Source organism: Myotis lucifugus, unplaced genomic scaffold, assembly GCF_000147115.1.
Source record: "Myotis lucifugus unplaced genomic scaffold, Myoluc2.0 scaffold_0, whole genome shotgun sequence".
Classification (NCBI taxonomy): Eukaryota; Metazoa; Chordata; class Mammalia; order Chiroptera; family Vespertilionidae; genus Myotis; species Myotis lucifugus.
Genome location: NW_005871048.1, coordinates 30,055,652 through 30,076,687, shown reverse-complemented (window position 1 = coordinate 30,076,687; position 21,036 = coordinate 30,055,652). Strand labels below are relative to the sequence as shown.

The 21,036-nt window shown below is 36.2% G+C and overlaps 1 protein-coding gene across 8 annotated transcripts in view; it reads right to left on the bottom strand.

The window, feature by feature from the left end:
• MEF2C (myocyte enhancer factor 2C) overlaps positions 1–21,036 on the bottom strand; it is a 158,695-nt gene that overhangs the window by 91,731 nt on the left and 45,928 nt on the right. The gene's annotated exons all lie outside the window — the stretch shown is intronic.

Below are 21,036 nucleotides of genomic sequence, written 5' to 3'. Positions count from 1 at the left end.
TACACATATATATGTACATACATATAATAGTTGATAAAAATGCCACTGAATATATTTTTCTATTTGAAATATGCAAGGTAATGTATAGAGAAGCAAGTATAAATTTCAATAAAATTAAAATATTTTCTTTTTTGCCATAAAAATAAATATTTCTTCAAGTGTTGCCTTTTGAACATTTCTACAATGCAAATTTTACATTAAGTATATATGCAGAATACTAGGTGGTGATAATGTGACTGTTTTCCTGAAGAAATGTGTCATGGGACACATGGCTTAGAACATTGGATTGTGAGTCACGACATTTCAAGGCTGTCAGTAAAAATTCAGAGAGTTAGGAAGGTCAACAACAGCTCAGTAGCTGTTTTCTTAGCATAACAATTTCTCTAACCTAATTTTTATGCAAAAATTATATTGTAAGGTTGGTTTCAAGTATTCATTTGTAGGAAGCCTAGAGAGGATGAAAAAGAGATTATATAACTTTACTAATCTGTAAAATTGTTTTGTATGCATATGTAGAAAAGAATATAATAGCTAAACTACACGTAGTAGAATTTCAAGTTATGCTGAAAACTTTCATCATGTACAATCAACCATAAGCTTAAAATAATTCCAGCAGGCTTGCCGCTACTTCTTTCCACATGAAAGAAGCATTCTTGGAAAATGACAGAGTCCCATAGAAACAATCAGTAATTAAAAAAAAAATAGAAAGAAAAAGAAATTCTCTACCACAGTTATACTCTATAGAGTCTTCTGCATTGTTTTTCTGTTGGCCAACCTAAATATGAGAAAAATAAAATCAGGCTGCTTACTAAAAAGGGGAACTTCAGCATGGAAGGCTTCTGTTCACTTTGAGTTTGGCATAAGCAGACACATGAAGGCAAAGTGGTGTGAGACCCAAGGAGAGAAGAATTTCTTGTGGACAGATGCTCAAGATCCTTCTCCCACTGGCTCTCTCACTTATAAACAAGTTCCCTTGAGTGATACACACATCCCGCCTCCCTTCCCCCTCTCCTCTCCCGCCCTCTTTTCTTACTGCCTCTCTCCCTCTCTCCCTCCCTCCCAGCCTCCGACAAATCCCTCCCAGTAACACAGAAGAGTCTTGACAGAATGGCAGGAAACACGCACAGACTGGTCAGGGAAGGATATGATGTCAGCAACCACGAACAATAAAAGGTGTAAAGGTGCTTCCTTCCCTAAACTGTTCCAGAAGTGTAAAATGGGAACCAAAACTCTTCACTTCCTTCTCTGAGCTGAGCTGTCTGAGTGTGCTGTGCTGCACACCCCACACAGAGGCCTTGGAGAGGTTCAGATAAGGGACAATGAGTGAAATCCAGACACGGGGACGACATTTTTAATTTCTATTTTTAAAATACCTGCGAAAAATCAATTTTAGCTCTAGGTCAGTATTTCTGCCTGACCGCTTTAAGAAACAGAGATGAGAAAACCAACAAGTTCACTTTTGGTGGAGAAGATATGTCGCGATTACTATTTATCATGTCTCAGAAAAATCAGAGTTAATGTGGCCACATAATTTTAATTTATTCTTTGTGGCAAATGAAGAATTGTATGCAGTGAAAAAGCCATCATATTGAATACATGTAGATACGTCCTATTTTTGGGAAAATATAAAAATCACAAAAATTGCCCCCCAAAACCAATGTTGGTAAAATAAAGTGATTACTTCTTTGTCCTCATGGTTAAAAAGAGGACACAGACTAGGTGGGTAGAATAGATTCCTATGATATTAAAGCCCTCGAAGTTCTTTTAAAAAAATTCAGACTATGAACCAAAGTAACTAACAAACTTTCAGTATATAGTGAAACTATTTATTTTAATCGCATCGCTGTTAGTTTCTTTCTAACCTGGAAATGGCAGTCTACCATAAGGTTTCTGTAGGAAGAAAACCACATATCAAGTGATCTGAGTCATCTTCAGATTTCAATCATCTTCCCACAACACTTTGATTTAGAAATTAAACATAACCTTCAGTTATGTGTTTTGATCTTAGAGTGAAACTGCCATGCCACATTAAAAGATGTGGGAAGAAATTAATTCTCTCCTGCTAAACTTATCTTTGCAAAGCGTGTATTTTGCTATAATAAGCACAATGCAGGCACTTAAATAAAAACAGCCTATGAATAATGATAAAATGTTAAAATATGTGATGTCAATTTGCAGAAAAATAATTCTGGTTTTCTTTTACTCGTATTGGCATAAAAACTTTTTCATTCACTGACATTTTTACTGACACCAACTAGCATCTTCATATAATGTTTTGTAAAAACTCAAGGCTAAGAACCGAACACACTGTATCACAAAAGAAATTATACTGTAAAGTAAACACAGGCTGGAAACTTATTAAGGGACAAAAAGGATTATAAATCCCAGTTGCTGCAAGTCTGGCATGACTGATTTAAACAATTAAATGATTCATTATTACTTGAAGTGGAAAATGTGGCTCATTTTGGTGCAACTAGATACATTTAACTTTCTACTTTATGATATGTTTGAAAGACATATGAGACATCTAATTATATTGTGGTTAAAAGGAACAAGTAGAACTTTTACTCTTTTTTTCCTTAAGAGGTATTCTGAACTTTAAAAGATATAATTATTATTGTTCTTATTGCTCCTTGACTGTGTGATGTCTTATGAGTTGGGTAATATTTCCTTGGTCTTGAAAGTCACTCCATATCTGTCTAAGCTTACCATGTATCCTACAGAATGTTGTATTACCCTAGATGAGTTCATTTTAAAGACACATAGCCAAGACTCATCCTCTAATGGGTAATAAAAGAACAGCCATTTATCCGCTGGATAAATACCATTGTGCCAAATAGCTATTTTCTCTATCCCATTTTAGAGCCAATATGATGAATTCTGAGTCATCTTCAAGTTCCAGTGTAATGTCACATATGCAAATAATAAATAATGTTGATAATCTTTCCTGCCATGCTCCTTCCTACCGCCTGCCAACTACTTCCTACCACAGGGCCTTTGCATATACAATTCCCTCTGCTGGGATGCTCCTCCGTCCCCGCTGTACCTCCACAGCTTTTCTCTGCCTTTCTCTCACCTCCTCAGAAAGTACTCTGTGCTCTCCCGATCACATCAAATTCCCTTAAAAGGACTCACAGCACTATGTCCTCCTTTGTAGCACTTGTCACAATTGAAATTGCATCTCTTCCTCAACATCTGTGGCCAGGTACGTTTGTCTCACTTTTGTATTCCCAGTCACTACCCCAGTGCCAGGCAGACAGTAGGATTATACTATTAGTTGATTAATAAATTAATTTAAGATTTTAATCTCTAGGGTATTTTCTGCAGTCACTATTTTTTTTTAATTCTCACCCAAGGATATGTTTTTTAAAAAATCAATCTTAGAGAGAGAAACAGTGATGTGAAAAACATCGATCACCGCTCACCCCCACCCCCACGCCCTAACCAAGGATTGCACCCAGGTATGTGTCCTGACCAGGAATCAAACCTGCCACCTTTAATGTAAGGGACAATGCTCCAACGAACTGAGCTAACCAGCCAGGGCTGTAGTCACTATTTTTAATGACTTCTACTAAGAACATTTTCATATTTTTGCTTATACAGAAGCAGACTGATAACTGATAACCTGATACTTAATTCTTTGTCATGTTTATAGAGCATCTCATATATTGAATAAGAATAATTTAAACGGAGAAGTGGAAGCTGAATGAATTTTGAAATCAGGAAGCTCAGGGTTTGAACTTAAAAGCTGAGTGACTACTAATCCCTTGGAACCCCTGTTTCTGTATCCTACAGAAAGGCGGGAATGCAGCTCTTCGTTTGCAGGATGGTTATGTTCATTACACTGGTGCTATAGGTGAGGGCTGGGTACAGAGAGGCTGGGTCCCTAGCCTACTATTGTAAGACTGCTTCCATTTCGAAATATAAATTCAGTCCCATCGCACATAAGGCTGCCAGGTGACCCCTCCGTACACCAGGAAGACCTCACTTTGCAGAGCTAACGATGAAAACCTGCTAACAGGCAATGCTTCATTTACCCATTAACAATAATCACTATATGAGGACGAAATTTACAGGGTTACAAAAATTAAGAAGTTTCTCTTCAGTATCAGTCATGGAAGAGCTTCAGGCTGCAAAAGTAGAAATAACTAGGGAAATATATCAATTTTCCCAATGACCATGGCTGCTGAAAACTCCACATTAATGCTTCTAGTCCTACTTTAATATCTTTCCCCAAGGACAAAAGGAGATGAAATGTATGTCAGAAATATAATAAGGCTAAAAAGGAACTCGTTTTGAAAACCCCTGCAATTAATTTAATAAGCGGGCCTAACCTGCCATTAACACTGACATGAATCATTTTATTTACACAGCTCTAGAAGGTAGGAGACACATACCTTTACACAAACTGCATTGCATTGTAAACAATTTAATAAACAGGAGGGAGGCCCTGCCACGGTTACCCGTGGTATATTTTGTCTTGGATTTTTTTTCCACACTGCAGCTTAAATAGCATCTCCATTTTCCAAGCCAAAATAAACTCCAAATGGTTTCAAATATGTCAAGGGCCCCGTGCTATTCAACCACACCACAGTTTTTAGTTTTTCCACATCATCTTAAGTAATTAATTCAGGGTTTTATCATGTCTTTGATTTCCTAATTTTTCTTTCAAAGGCCACGTAGTGATGTGGCAGGGCTTACCACAAAGGTGAATTCAACACTGTCCTCATCACAAAGCAAGAGCTACTGGTTAGCATCCCAGAACGTGTTCTGCTCCCCAGCTGTAGCCGCTCAATGAGCACATGCAGCTGGATTTTTTGTTGCTGCTATTGAACAAAGCAAGTGGAGCACTGTACAGCACCAATATCAGTGACACGAAATTGCCAGCCTTCAAAGCAAGCTAGGCTTTCAGTGGGCGACATTGCTATTATACATGTTCATCTTATTATGACAAAAATCTGAATTCCCAGGCATCTCTTGATCTTGTCAGAAAAAAATCTTATGCTCATTATTTTCTTAATCTTTCTTTAATATATCATATTTCATTATTAAAATGGAGATACTGTACAATTTTTTCTCTCTCTAAACTCTGTATGTATTGGACACCCCTTTCAGCCTTACTGATACATTTGTGTGGGTGTGTGTGGGTGTGTGCAGAGAGAGCATTTTCCTGCAAAAGTACAGCAAATGGAAAAAGAAACACATTTTAGTTTTTCATAATGTGTACATAAAACAATAAGAATACAGTTTAAGACACCTGAGTAGTCCTGAGTATTATCACCAGTAAACAATCACATGATTGCGTTTGTGATATGGTGAAAAGGACAGTCTAAGTAAAGGCTTTGTTTTATAATGTATTAAAATATTATGTTAAATGATTGAAAACTTATGTACTTGAAAATAATTTGCCTGTTATTTGTCTCCCCAATTTATTTAACATTTAAAGATGACCTGAAACGAGAAGAAACACAATTCTCCTGCCAATATTTTGTTATACCTTATGAATAATATGCTTGAAAAATCATCTGCTATTTACATGGAATGTCACTTATTTTTGTCTCTAGTTAAACTTCAGAAATTTAGAAAGTTTACATAAGAACCTTCCATGCTAATATATATAATATTCAAAATGCCATAATCCTACCTCACAAAATACAGATATTGCTATTATATATGGTTCAACATGAAACCCAGTGATTCATCAATTTTTCTATCTCTCTTCCTCTCTTTTATAGCATCCTAATCAACCTAATTAAGGCTTTGTTCATCTGAAACCTCTGACGGCAATTTGTTTAACTCTATCCCACTGTGGTCTTCTTATAAGGAGAATTAAATCTGATCTTCTGACAGCAATCATTAAATGATCCCAACTGGCCCCAATTAAGCCACATGGCTCATGGGCTTCCATACAGTCGAGTGCCATGTTCTCAGTTTCATTTACACATCATTCTTTACCGTGGTTTATTTTCTTAAAGCCAATTAAGTATGCGTCTTATCAAGCGGAACTACATTTCCTTGTGCACACCAACGCGGGACACAGTGCACGAGTGACCGGACAGTCACACTGAGGTACCACGCAGGACGCCTAAGCCCTGCTCTCTGGCTGTGGTGCTTATTCGCAAAACACACACACACAACTTCCTGTTTATTTACTGGTGCTGAAATGGACCCAAAATAACAAACATGTTTAAATAGTTCTGGCTAACATAAATCAATAATAACTTTTATCTGACTTATTTCCGATGATTTTCTTATAACGTATCGGCACTTTATTCAGTGTAACATCCCTTTTTTAATATTTGAAATGATCTCTTTATGACCCTCCAGAAGAGCAGTACCAAAGTGAAGACTTCTGCCGGTAACCTTTCTTCCCCTTAATTTCTGCTCTAATTTTTTCACATATGCTCCATCGCCAGTTCTGTAATGATGTTCCCAGGCCTTCCTCTGAGCGAAGGTAGCCTCAGGACTTCGAGCTCATTGATTGTGTGCTACTCCAGGGAAATGGCTGATTAAAAACCGCCTCACGAGGAGGAGTGGCTCCTATTCACATCCGGCACGTCTTATTTTAAGCTCCCACACCTGTGTGGAGATTGGACCCCTCAGCTCTAGCTTTGGAGAACCACAGTTCATGGAGTCCTTCACCTTGGTCCAGGCAGAAACATAGCTAAATAAACCCCAATGTGACTGCTGTGTGACACCGTTTCTGAAGGCCTTAATCAATTACCCTGACTACTTCCCTGTGAATCAAAACAAATGCACTGCATTTTTTATATCTATTCTAATTATAGCTATCACTGATCATCTGCTGGTATCTGATGCAGGCTATCTATCACAGTTCTTAGAGCAGACGGATCAGAACATATCTGTTCATCTTAATCCTACATTAAAAACTGACATGAGGATAGAGAGCTCGAATGGATGCTATGCATCCTATAGGATAATAACCTGGATGGAACATGTAATTCTTATTATTTGACCAACAGATGTAATTGCAAAGAAAAAAATACAATGGAATCTTTAACATGCTAATATTTGGGACACCAGGAAATACAGTATTTGCATTTTCGTTATGAGAGCTAAACATACACACAATCATCTCAATAATTGTTCTCCTCAAAAGAGGAAAATTCAAAATAGTTATTACAAAAGGCTGATGACTTAGGAAATACTTACCAACCTCACAACTAACTGACTTTTAAACATGTATAATAAACGAACTAAAATTTTAGTAAAGCAAAACAGACGCTGGGGTGTTGTATGATGAAATATTTCTCACTGTATTATTGTAATCTCCAATAAGATTTGATGTTAATTTTAGAGCATGCTTCTGCTATAAAGGGCAAACCCTGCAACAGATTTAGTACAAAGAAGCTGAAAATATCCTGTGGAAAAAAAAAATCTGTAGTGAAATCAGCCAGCCCAAATCCTGCCATTACTCAGCACTGCAGTGACGTGCGGATGTTTGTAGTGGTTTGAGGAACCAGCAGGGGTGGAAACTCTACATACTCGACTCCAACATGATTGCAATTGAACCTCATCAAAGTAAGAGCTCATAATTTGTCACAGAAAACAGCCAATTAACATATGTTAGAAAAAGGCTTCATAAAGATAATATATGATTAAAGACCTAGTGCAGCTGTTGGAAATCAAAACTATGCATTTAAAAAAGAAATCTCAGTCTGAGCTTCCGTATGGTTAAACTGATAATGGCTACTATGATTTTTTTTTAAGTAGAAAAATATAATTACAGTGCTTCTCATAAGTTTGGGGTTATGGCTAAGGAGAACTGGGTAGTATGGCACTATTTACTATGTCTTACTTAGTTCTATAAATAGTTGAAGCCCTTGCCAAAACTCTGTAGTTACTTTGTTATAGTGCTATTTTAAAACACAGACCTTCATTGTGAGCTAAATGGCCTTCAGGATGCACTTTGTAGTTGTAGCATTCCTCTCAAAACGATATCCTCCCTTTATCTGTGCATAACTCCAGGACAAGAGGATTCCACACGACTGCCCCGGTCACGGTAAAACACGCCCCGGTTGTGTAACACATGGTTTTAATACTTGAGAACTTTTGTCAGCGTTGGTGCTGAGGGTGAGAGTTAAATGTCAGAAATGAGATTAAGGTGCATGTATGCGGTGCAGATCCTCTAAAAGGACACAATGCAGGCTACCTGCCCCAGCTCTGGAACCAATGAACTCCATGTAACTATATGTGTTTGGTGTATTTGCACCACAGGTTTTAAATGTAAGCTTCATCTTGAACCATGTAGGCAAGCAAATCCTGTCTAAGTTGACTTCCCTGGAGGCCATGAGCTGAAATCACGAAGCTTAACATTACAGCTAACAATGTAGAAGCTTGATCATTAGTCACAGAGACATAAAGGTGTCACTCCCTGATAGTAGGTGCCAGGGACAACACTGTGAACAAATCAGAGGTCCTGGTCTGCACGAAACACGTTTTAAAGAGGCAACAAACAAGCGCACCAATAGGATGATTTTAGAGGACTGCTGTAAGGCAAATACCACAGTAGAATAGGCTAGGGAGTAACTGAACAGGCAAGGGCGGGGGTGGACAGTGGTGTCAAGGGAGGTTATTTGAGAAGATGACATGTGAGGAGAGATCTAAACCATGGATGGAGCCAGACAGTATTAGCAGGACAACTACTCCAGCACTCAGTCACTGGTGGTACAAACTTGGCTAATTCACAATTTCCTAAACCTGTTTCCTCACCTATAGAATGGGAATAATAATACATATATTCTATGATGGGGTTGTGAAGCTCAAATAAAAAACAGAGCCACATTCATCTGTAAAAATTCAGTTAGACACAATTCAATTTCATAAATTTACTGTGATGACTTGTTTCCTTTACTTCAATATTATATAATTTTATAAAAGTTACAAATACTTTAAAGCACTGAGTATAATATAATGAGTATATAATAATGCAAAAGGTTTCTAAATTGATATTAATTCAATCCAAAGGTGTGTCTTCCCTGAAAATGTGGACTATTTCATAAAAGCCATGCCCACTAGTTGAAATAAGTTCATTTTGCAATGCTAAATATAGACAGCACCATGAGTAATCTGACAAATACAAATTTTCTACAAATGTAAAATATAGAATATTTTAAAAATCATTCCTTTTATCTCTTAGAAATAAACAATTTTACAATATTATTAATGCAACTGAGTCATTGGATTAGGTTGATTTATTTCCTCTCTCATAGGGCTCAACTCCCAAGCAATCAGCACAGTTTTGATTAAGATCTCAGCAATATTTGAAAATCTCAGTGTTTCACTATATGGGAAATATTCACATATCTTTGGACATACCCATCTAATGAGAGTAAGCTATATAGCCTCAAGCCAAACAGACTAATTTCCAACTCAGAATGAATAGACAAATTGAATCATCTAGTATTTTTTTAAATTAAGGCATTTTTAAGAAAAAAAATACAAAATTTAAGAATTATGATTATTTATGTAGGAAATTAGAGTACAAGACAATAGACACGTTAATTTTAAATGTAAAATAGAAATGTCCAATTAAAAACTAGTATTTTAAGTAAGGGGAAGGGTCAAAGTTTCCTATGCAATATAACTTAAGAAATAATGGGTATACATTTTCAATTCTTCCTTCCCTGCCATTTTTGGGGGGGAGTGGTATAAATTTGACCATTTATTCCATTGTTTTCTTTTTATTTCGTATTTGGTAAACATAATTCATCAGTTTTAAAATAATCTCTATAGTTGACAAAACCTAAATTTACAATCTATTTTCATTTGCAATTGACCAAATGCCCTTAAAAAAGAACCATACATTTGAAATATAAAAAAAAAAATCAAAACTATCTTCTCTCCTTTCTAAAATGAATCATGATACAGATATTAATTCTAATAAAAACCAACATAGTGCCCTAGCCGGTTTGGCTCAGTGGATAGAGCGTCGGCCTGCGGACTGAAGGGTACAAGGTTCCATTCCGGCCAAGGGCACATGCCTGGGTTGCGGGCTCAATCCCCAGTAGGGGGCATGCAGGAGGCAGCCGATCAATGATTCTCATCATTGATGTTTCTATCTCTCTATCCCTCTCCCTTCCTCTCTAAAATCAATAAAAATGTATTAAAAAATTAAAAAAAAAACCCAACATAGTGTTTGGTTTTGTTCTCAATGCTAACCAATATTTAACATTGCATTCTCACTTCCCTCCCTCCCTATCCTGTAAAATGACCTATGGAAGACACGTCCTTTCCCCTGCAAAACCCTAGTCATAATTGCATACAGAGCAGGCATGGAAATACAGGTTTCTTCTATTTGTAGCATTCCACACTCCCCTTTTTTTTCATTTCATCACCTTTCTTTATCTCTTTCTCTACATGTTTAGAACTGAGGGGATATGGAAAGTGAAACTGTCAAAGAGCTAGGAATAGAGGTGTTTTCAGACGAACAGAAGGTTTCCTCCATTCGATCCAGGCAGGGCAGCGCAAGCGTGCAAGCTGCGGTGGTGCCTGGACTGAAGGCCTGGAGGAAGCCTCCTTATCTCGGCATGTCTACACATTCTGCTCCAGGCTACTTTCAAGGACGGCCCAAGCCATCCTTGCAGATTCCACTACATGGAAAGTATGACAGTACTTCCTTCCCCTGGAAAAAAGACCATGCTACTATAGATCAGAAAATGCTGAAATGGGCAGTTTTCTATCCTGATTCTCTGAAACCTACTATCTAAAAAGAAAGCACCCATCGGTAGAGGCAAGCTCGTGACTCTCTTGAGAAATAGGGAAGTGGATGCCAAAGATCACTCGTTCCTAAGGATGCTAACAAGCTATGCCTCAAGAAAGAAAGAAAGAAAGAAAGAAAGAAAGAAAGAAAGAAAGAAAGAAAGAAAGAAAGAAAGAAAGAAAGAAAGAAAGAAAGAAAGAAAGAAAGAAAGAAAGAAAGAAAGAAAGAAAGAAAGGGTGCGAGGCAGGAAATAAAAAAAATAAAATTAGGAAAATGGGTTTCTTTGCTACGGGACTTTTCATACTCTTCAATATGCTGGTTTCCAGAATCTGGAGTATTTTCAAATTTATCTGGAATATCCTTTGGGAAATGCTAGCTTTAAAGAAAGGAACAAGCTCCTTCCCTCTGAAGACTACACTGCACTGTTGAAGTGGCCCGAACCAACACTTAAGCTCAACGCCTGGCTCTGGGAAAACATAATAGTATTGTTGAATAATTGATCAAACAATGAAAAAGTATTCTTTTAGCTTTACAAAGAAACACACACATGGTATCAGGTGCAGAAAATTGCTGCTCTTTTGAAGTAAAAATATTAATAAAATATTTAGCATCTGGTGCAATATGTTTCCAAAGCCCAAGGCACCCAGGAGCGGTGGAGTGCAGTGGGAAGGAAGCTCTTCGGAATCAGGCTCTTGGTTGGGTTCTGCCACCCGCAGGCTGCATGTCGTTGTGCCAGCCAACTCCTTTGAGTCTCATTTTCCTCAGACTTTTAAAGGGGGTTTGGTTCAGTTTCTAAAGGGCCTTTTCAAGTTCCTAAGTGGTATAAAGTCAATAAAGGTGTAAGACAAAATGAGATCAAAATGCTTCTCCAGGATGCAGTCCTAGAAAAACAATATTTTTTTGCATTGAAGAGTTGTGTCACTCCAGCTTCAAGCAATATAAGCAGTTAAGACCAAGGTTAACTTTGGGCTACTAATCATATTTAGAATTTTAATGAATAATAGCTACAGATTATAAAATACTGTGGCATTAAAAGCTTTACATATATTAACTCTAATCCCCAATAACAGCTTATGAGGAAGGCACTATTACCATTTCCATTTTACAGAAAAGGACAGAGAGGTTAAGTTACATGCCCAGGGTCACACAGCTCATGTTAGAGCTATAATTTTAACTCCTATAAGTCCAGTCCCGGACTTGTATTTGAACCATATATTCTGCTGCTTCTCTATGCTTCCAGGTAATATTCAAAAGAGGACTTTCAAGTTAAAATTCTATGCAGAAAATATAATGTTCAGAGGGAGTTAGAGGGATCTAAGAAGTACTTTGAAAGTTGGTGTTCTTTAATTCATCTAATATTCTCTTATTCTTGATGGCAAAAGGAGTTTACTTCTCTGTGCTAGTAGGAGAATACAATGAAACATGAGTTAGAGATTAGTCATCAGAATATCAGAATTTATTGTCTGATCACCACCGGCAGTCTGCCCTCCAGACTTCTGCAAAGAAATGTGGTCGTGCATAAGGAAAACCAGGTGAATGTATGAGAATCAACGCATCTACATTACAACCCTGGGGAAAAATACCATCAAGACAGGTGTCTTCCTGAGGATGAGTCAGGAGAGTCAACTTCATTTCTGATGAAGATGAGATTACACAGCATTTACAGCTATCTTATTTCCAGGCTCGAGGCAGTCTTCTGGCTCTCCTTCCAAGTGCCCTGGGTGGGTTTCTAACCCAGACCTCCTCAGCCCTGGTATTACCCTGGTCATCACCTCCCCACCCCCTTTCTATTCCTCCTCTTGCTCTTCCTTCTCTTTATGCTCTTTCTCTTCCTTCTCCTTCATCTCCTCAAATTATGGTCCACTACAATATTCTTCTATATGCAGTGGAATTTCCACTTTAGAATTTAATACATTTACCTACTTCTTTAGAATTCTTTGTGTTTGAGACCTCTGGGTAAATTGTGCAATTCAAGCTCTTTAAATATATTATTTTAGAAGTAATTTTATGGCTATCAGCTTTATACGACACACACCTAATAAAATGTACTAATTAATTATATAAAAACAGTTGACATAATTGGCATATACGTATTTATAATTGTTGAAGAAAAATCACATAGTTTGGTGTGTTATAGACGTTAACACCGGTTCTTTCACAATGTATGGTGCAGCCTCACTCTAGCAGAAACTACAGAGGGTGAGGAAGTAATAGGTGACATATTTTAAGCATATGTCAGACTTTTCTCCTACATGCACAGGCAGAACACTGTGGTACAGATGTAGGTATATATATACTCATTTGTGTATTTATATATGTTATTGTGCCAGTTGAGGAGCACACAGTGGGTTGGAGCCATCCAACAATTCAATAATCAACAATGGCACATTATATCCAAGCCTGAATTCAATTTGAGATGCTGGGCAGCTCACTGTACAAAGTGAAAGCTCAAAATGGCTGCTTCTGTAGTCTATGCACTTTAGGAGGATTTTTGACAAACAGGAAATCTCTAAAATTTTTAATTCAGTAAGAAAGTACCTGTTGGCAATACTGCCTTTCAGTGAAGAAACTCAGGGAACCATTTTTATATCAATGTCACTCTTGCCTGTTCGTGGATCTGGTAATTAGAGTTCTGAGGAGTGTAGAGGCTAACATTACTTTTAGATGCTAGAAAAGTGGGCATTACCATCAACTAATACATAGTCAAAACACCTAGTCATTATTTAGCTACATTCCTGAAATTCTAAAATTCAAAATTATATTAAAATGTTCTTTTATATTTTATGAACTAGAAAACAATGACTGTAGCATAGTCACTATTAAGGTTTTTCGGAAAACTGATTAAGATGAATATTTAATAAATGTCTCCCTAAACTTATTATGGAAAATTTTAGGATGAGCTTAGAAATTTCACTTGCCTTAAGCTGGATCTTTATGAGATCCATTAAAAAATTTATCTAGGCTAGCCCTAGCTGGTTTGGCTCAGTGGATAGAGCGTCGGCATGCGGACCAAAGGGTCCGGGGTTCGATTCCGGCAAAGGGCACATATCTCGGTTGCAGGCTCCTCCGCAGCCCAGACCCTGGTCAGGGCTTGTGTAGGAGCCAACCAGTCGATGTGTTTCCCTCACATCAATGTTTCTCTCTGTCTTTCCCTCTCTCTTCCACTCTCCCTAAAAATAAAATAAAATAAAATAAAGTAAAATAATAATAATAATAATAATAATAATGGAAAAATATCCTTGGGTGAGGATTAACCAAAAAAAGAAAAAAATTTATCTAGGGTAGAAGGGAGCAAAGAGGGAAAATGGGGGACATTTGTAATACTCTCAACAATAAAATACATTTTTAACATTTATCTAAATTTGCCATGTTAAAAAAGAGCAAAACAATTTTTTTAAACACATCGCTATATTTTCATTCAGCCACGGTGAGAGTAAAAATACCCGATAGTAACACTGGCAGAGGCCATCCAAGGTCAGATCATTTTTCCCTCCTTCAGATAATGCCATACACAAATTATTTCACAAAGATTCCACCTCTCCTATTTTTAAGGCCTTCCGGAAAAGGAGCAACATAACCTTCCTCAGTAACCTATTTTGATATTTCACAACTCTCACTCTCAGGAAATTCTTACTTATAGCTAATCCCTCATGGAATACTTTATGTCCAGTCCTCTTGTTCTAGTCTTGTGCAGAGAACAACATTTGGTGAGCATGGCCTCATTTCATACACTTGAAGATTGTGTATTGAATGATACCTATTTTTGTTATCTTTTACTTGCTTTCTTTTTTTTCCCCATCTTTGTGGCTCTTTACTTTAAGTCATATCTGCCATTAGCACTGGAGTCTCAAAATATACACATAATACTTAAAAAAGCCTCCTTTGTCTACTTCTAGCAAGTATATTTTTGAATTATCTACACATTGCATAAATTTTACAAATGTTTACGTTCTCATTTATTTCAATTTTGCATTTTCCCCTTGTCAGATTTGTTTCTAGCCACTCTTCTGCTTTGTATTTAAAGCATTTGTTCCTCCTTGGCTTCATGATTGCTGACCACTTCTCTAGGTTACCAAGGTCATGATGAGTTCTGATACTATCTTTCAAGGCCCAGACATTCCACACTCTCTTTACACAAGACTCCTTGGCATTTTGAAATTTAATGAATAAATTATTCATTTCACTATTCCTTCAGCTACCATTCTAATCAGTGTGGTTTAGAAGATATTTTCCTAATTTATGAATGAGGACATCTTATAGCACAAAATCCTAAGCCTTGAAAGGTTGATATTATACCTTCTTCTCCATCACACTCCACAGTAAGGGTTTACGTATTTTCATTGGATCAGTTTTTAATGATGCTATATCATTGTAACATTGTATAATGTGATTTTTCTTTGGGTATGTTTAAGTTTGTATATAAGACAGTTACTAATTGGGGTTCCCTGGATTATGCTTCATTTCCTTTAAAAATGTTATTACTGATAGCCACCTTCTAGTCTTTATTCAAAAATTCTAGTGATAGTGGTAACATTAAATGAACATGTCCCAGAAATATTATTTCAATTGGAACTTATACCTGGATAAATTTGTGCTATCACGATTGTACTTCATATTATATTTCTGTTCATAAAAAAAATCAAGACACAGAAAAAAAAACACAGAACATGCCCTACTTTACACTGCAGATAAGCAGCAAAACTAGGTTTTGAGATAAGGGAACTTGACTCCATATTTCAAACTCTTATTTCTCTACTATACTGCCGCATGTGTTAGGAGGCCTGACAAAACTCTAAGGAAATGTGTTCATTTTCATCATCTAGTTTTTAAATTTGTGTCAAAGTCCTAAGTCAGCTGGTGGTGAAATATATCAAATTCAATACATCTATGATCTGAGCTTCTATGTAAAAATAAACCTAAAAGTTTTATTCTCACTAGAAAAGGATGTTTCATGTTGTTTGGCTTTTCCACTACATCCTTTGAAAATTGGCTTAAAATATGTTGCTATTTATAGCTTACATATAATACACCAAAAATGCTTAGTAACTTTCATCTCTGATTTAAATTTTATTTCTTAATGTACTTCTATTTACAATTATCTCAAGGACAACTCTTTTCCCTATGGCTACGACTTTAAGTAGTGTTGTAAGCTACATCAACCATCTACCTATAATTTATAGCTAGGGATAAGATACCTCTAATTTTCCATTTGGAGTAAGCCTAGTATTATAAACATAAGGAATTTTTATTATGTAGATCAGCCTGACAATGAATTAAAAATTGATGTTGCTAACGGTTACATTTACAGGTGAACTGATGAGAAATGCAGTATGCTCTAATTTACTGAACATGCCTTACCTAATAAATTTCTATGTCCTTCTTATCACATATTTCTTAAGGGTTTTATGTGTGAAAATAATTCACCTCAGGCACTCATAATGACCCATTAATTGGAAGCAGCTTTCTAATACTCTACATACACATACATACATGTGATTTGCAAAAATGTTAATGACCAATGAACAGTGAATTTGCTTTAATTCCAGAAATTAACTAATTTGGGCTGCTTATAAAGTTTAAACTAGAATGTACATTACAATAATGAACACTGAACCAGAATTGTCATATCCTCCAGTGTCAAGGGTACCTACAAATGCTGCTGTTAACAGCTGGTTCAAATTGTAAAAGATCTCAGAAACAATTCAGGAAGAAATAGTTTTTTAAAAAAACGGATCCATATTATGGGGAAAATGCTCTTCCTTTATAGTCATTGTTCATTTCCTGTATTGAAAGATGATGTAAAAGCAACTCTAAGAAAGTTTGAACTCTTAAAAGGCTTTTTGCTAAGCCCAACCTCCATTATGTGCAATGTCTTTATTACAAGCATTTCAGTACATATTATTACTAAATATGAGATACAATGGCAGTAGAATGTTTTCATAAGACTTTACTACTTGTCATGATCTTTTCTATTCATTTACCTGAATTTTCTATGCACTTCAGCTCTCTTATGTGACCAACTCGGCTGAAGTAGAAAACAAGCAATGATGCACCTGAATCTTTTACTGCAAAATCTAAGAAGTTGTGATAAAAATCCATGCTTTATCTTATGAAACCTAAATAGTAATAGTAATTATGAAACTGAAGGTTTATAAAGCATAATAAAAATTTTCCTTCAGCATCCGAGTTTTCAACCTACATCTCTCTATATGCTTTCTGCTTTTTAGAACTTTTGTTATGAGTAGTATAATGAAATCTGACCACAAATTTATGCCTACAGTAAAAATAAAATTGACTTCAACCCTTTATGAATGTGCTACCAAATATATAGCAGTCTCCCACAATGACAGAAAAATGACAGCAACGATGCGTGGGAGTGGACTGTCATTTGAGAGAGCAAAAGGAAACAGAAAATCATTAAGGGATGATTTAAAACTATTTTTGTTAGGATAAAAGAAAATTAAGTGGTAAAGTTCCAAAGAGAATTCTCTTTGTGCTTAACATGGTAGAAATGTCACTCAAATAGTTTATCCCTGCGAGGAGATTACCTGCAATGCTGCCAAGGTCACTGCCAAATTGTATTAATGGCCATGTTCCGTAGATGTCAGTCACATGAGTTAGAGCTGCCTTCTTCTTCCTTTTCTACTGCATAATGACCTACCTCTAAATGCACACTGACAAATTGAGGTGAGAGAATATGTTTTTCCAAAATATGGATGGAAGAGTTCCAACCCACCACTCTTCTATTTTAATTGTACCAAACATGTGGAATGTAAAGTCTGGCAGAGAAGAGGTTTTAAATATTCTATTCTGAAAATTGAACTGGTTTTGAAAATGGCACTTTGAATCTTACAGGGAATTATTTGTGGCTGCGTTGTGAATTTTCTTTCAAGTGCACATTTGCTTACATTGCTGCAAAAGCACAAAATATTTTTTTTAAATGTAGAAACAACATTTTTTTTAATCTAGAAAATGTCATTGGAACACAGAGTTAGTGATAAAATGATTTAGTATTCAATAGTTAAGCTCTACTGAAGATTTTTAATTGCCATTTATCAATATTATTCATCATTTACAGGAGAAAAGTGATAGTCTAGGCATATTGGCTTCTGAATATACATTTACTGACTAGAGTGTAGCAGACATATTTATGTATGTAGAGTAAAAATAGATTAACGCATCTCCTTTACAGGGCTTATATTTAAGTAGAATAAATCACACCCTCAAAGAATAAATGATATTCTAGTATGTTATAATAAGATTTGCCCATAAGAGATATCTCTATTAAAAATTTACCACTTTAGTCCTAGAATACCAATTTAGTCCTGGTCTTGAGATTAGCAATATATTAAAAATATCTGGGGAATTAGCAATTTCGATTCTCAATTTGATACTAGAACTTGGTGCTGATTTCTTTGTTTCCCTCATATACACTAATTCATCAAAAACATTATTTAAATGATTGGGAAAGAAAGATGATATGAAAAAGCATTCCACTGCTTACATATCAGCTGATCTGAACAATATTTTAAAACTATATATAGAAAAAGATAAAAAGAGCTGAGTACTGTGACAATTCTCTATGCCAACTTCCTCTATTAGCACTTTTCTCTTTTTTTTTTCATTTAGTAACTCATCTATAAAACAATGACATTAAAAAAAAGAGAGATAATAATTCCAGGACCTCTAGGTAGAATTTTAATAGGCTTATTAAATGCATAATTAGGAGACTAGATCAGACACCAATCTATAGCTTTCACATAAAACCACTACTTCTATTTTATCTCATTTATAGTGACACAGTTTTTGGTAATGACTTGGATCACAAATGCATTACAAAGGAGTTTCTCCAACTGGAAGTTGAATACAAACAACTGTTATTTAAATTACAAAAATCAGATTCAAATATACTGTTTTGTGTCATGTTCTCTTTACTTTATACATATTAGCTAATTTAATCCTCATAACAACCTTATTGTTTCATTATTATGTCCATTTTACATATGAGCAAAATGAGGCAAAGAGGACTTCTCTTGACCAAGATAAATGGTGGCTCTGGGATTGGAACCTAGACAATGTGACTCTGCCCTTCACCTCAGGCTAAAATGAATCCAACAATTTAATAAAAAATGATGGCTACTTTGATTGCTTTAAGAACACAACATATGAATGACAATTGCCAAAATAGATGTAGATGAGAGAATGGAGAAATTTATAGTTGGAGCAAATATAGAAGCTCATTGCTCTTCAGGGCCACATAATGCCCAGAATGCCTGTTGGTTTGTCATGGGGCAGCAAGTAAAGCTTCCAGGCCTTATGTATTCACTCTGATCTTGCTGATCCCTTTGACATACTGTACATAAAAACATATATATATATATATATATGTACTTACATATATGTGTGTGTATGTGTGACTTACATATCACTAAGAACTTATAGTATACTAGAGGCCCAGTGCATGAAATTCATGCACGTGTGTGTGTGTATGTGTGTGTCCCTCAGCCCAGCCTGCACCCTCTCCAATATAGGACATCCCTCTCACAATCCAGGACTGATGGCTCCCAACCCCTCACCTGCCTGCCTGCCTGCCTGCCCCTAATTGCTTCTGCCTGCCAGCCTGATCACCCCTTAACCACTCCCCTGCCAGCCTGATCGACGCCTTACTACTCCCCTGCCAGCCTGGTCACCCCTAACTGCTCTCCCCTGCTGGCCCAGTCACCCCGAACTTCCCTCCCTTGCCAGCCCGGTTGCCCCTAACTGCCCTCCCCTGCCAGCCCCATTGCCCCTAACTGCCCTCCCCTGCTGGCCTGGTTGCCCCTAACTGCCCTCCCCTGCTGGCCTGGTTTCCCCCAACTGCCCTCCTCTGCAGGCCTGGTTGCCTCAAACTGCCCTCCCCTGGAGGCCTGGTCCCCCCTAACTGTGGCAGCCATCTTGTGTCCACATGGGGGTGGCCATCTTGTGTTGAAGTGATGGTCAATTTGCATATCACTCTTTTATTAGATAGGATAATTAAATTTTAAGTGAAGAATAGATATTTTTAATGAACTTGGCTGTATTTCATTATTAGAATAATGCCAAGGTTTTGCTTTGTCTTCCAGTAAACACACATTTCAATCAATCAACCTGTCTTAAAAGTATTGGATATAGATTTAGTGGATTTACTCAGCTTTGGATAATTTTTCTACTAACTTTTAGCTTCTACATGCTAACTCTATAAGCCACCAATGTTAATAATTTCACATTCTGGTTGACCAGCTAGCTATCTTAAGGTGTAAAAATTCAGTATTTAGTAATGTACTCTTCTCTATCTTTATGTTTTTAAATTAAAATAATTTATGCATTTATAATCATGCGAATAGACAATAATATTTATCCTAGGTACTTGAAATCTTAAAATCTTTTCAGCATCTCACAAAACAACACTAAAGCATTCTAATTGAACTAAAATGTACTGGGATAATTATTGCTTGAAGCTTTATAATGCAATCAATACAAGCAAATTCAATCCATAAGTGCTTTAGATGTCATATTACAGATGCTCCTTGACTTACCATGGAGTTACATCCTGATCAACCCATCATAAATTGAAAATATGTTAAGGTCAAAATGCATTTAATATGTGCTCAGAACATAACCTACTGAACATCATAGCTTAGCCTACCTTGAACATGCTTAGAACACTTACATTAGCCTACTGTTGGGCAAAAGCATCTAACACAATGAATATGCTATAGAGTATCTGTTGTTTACCTTCGTGATCACATGTTTAACTGGGAGCTGTGGATGGCTACCCCTGCTCAGCATAATGAAAGAGCTGAGCTTGTCACTAGGCCATGAAAAGATCAAAATTCAAAATTCTAAATATAGTTTCTACTGAATGTGTATCACTTTCACACCACTGTGAAGGCAAAAAATTGTAAGTTGAACTATCCTAAGTCAGGGATCATCTGTTAAATAAACTATCAAACTGTATTTGTATTTTAGGTTGCAACGTTTCCACAAGGACAAATGATAATTTAAATGACCAAAAGTGGTTGTATATGGAAATAATTTACACACCATTTTCTAAATCCCTTAGTACTATAATGGCAAACAAAAAGTGATTAGTATCTTCTTAGATATGATAACAAGATTAAAATTTTTAGAACTGTATGTTAAAATGTGTTCAAATTCATTAAAAATAGTCAAATTTATATTTAAAAATCACACCCATTTACTATGTATTTTAAATCTGTTCTAAATAATTTAAAAAGTTAATTTAAAGCTATTTCTATTAATAACTATAAGGAAAAACATATTTAAACATACCA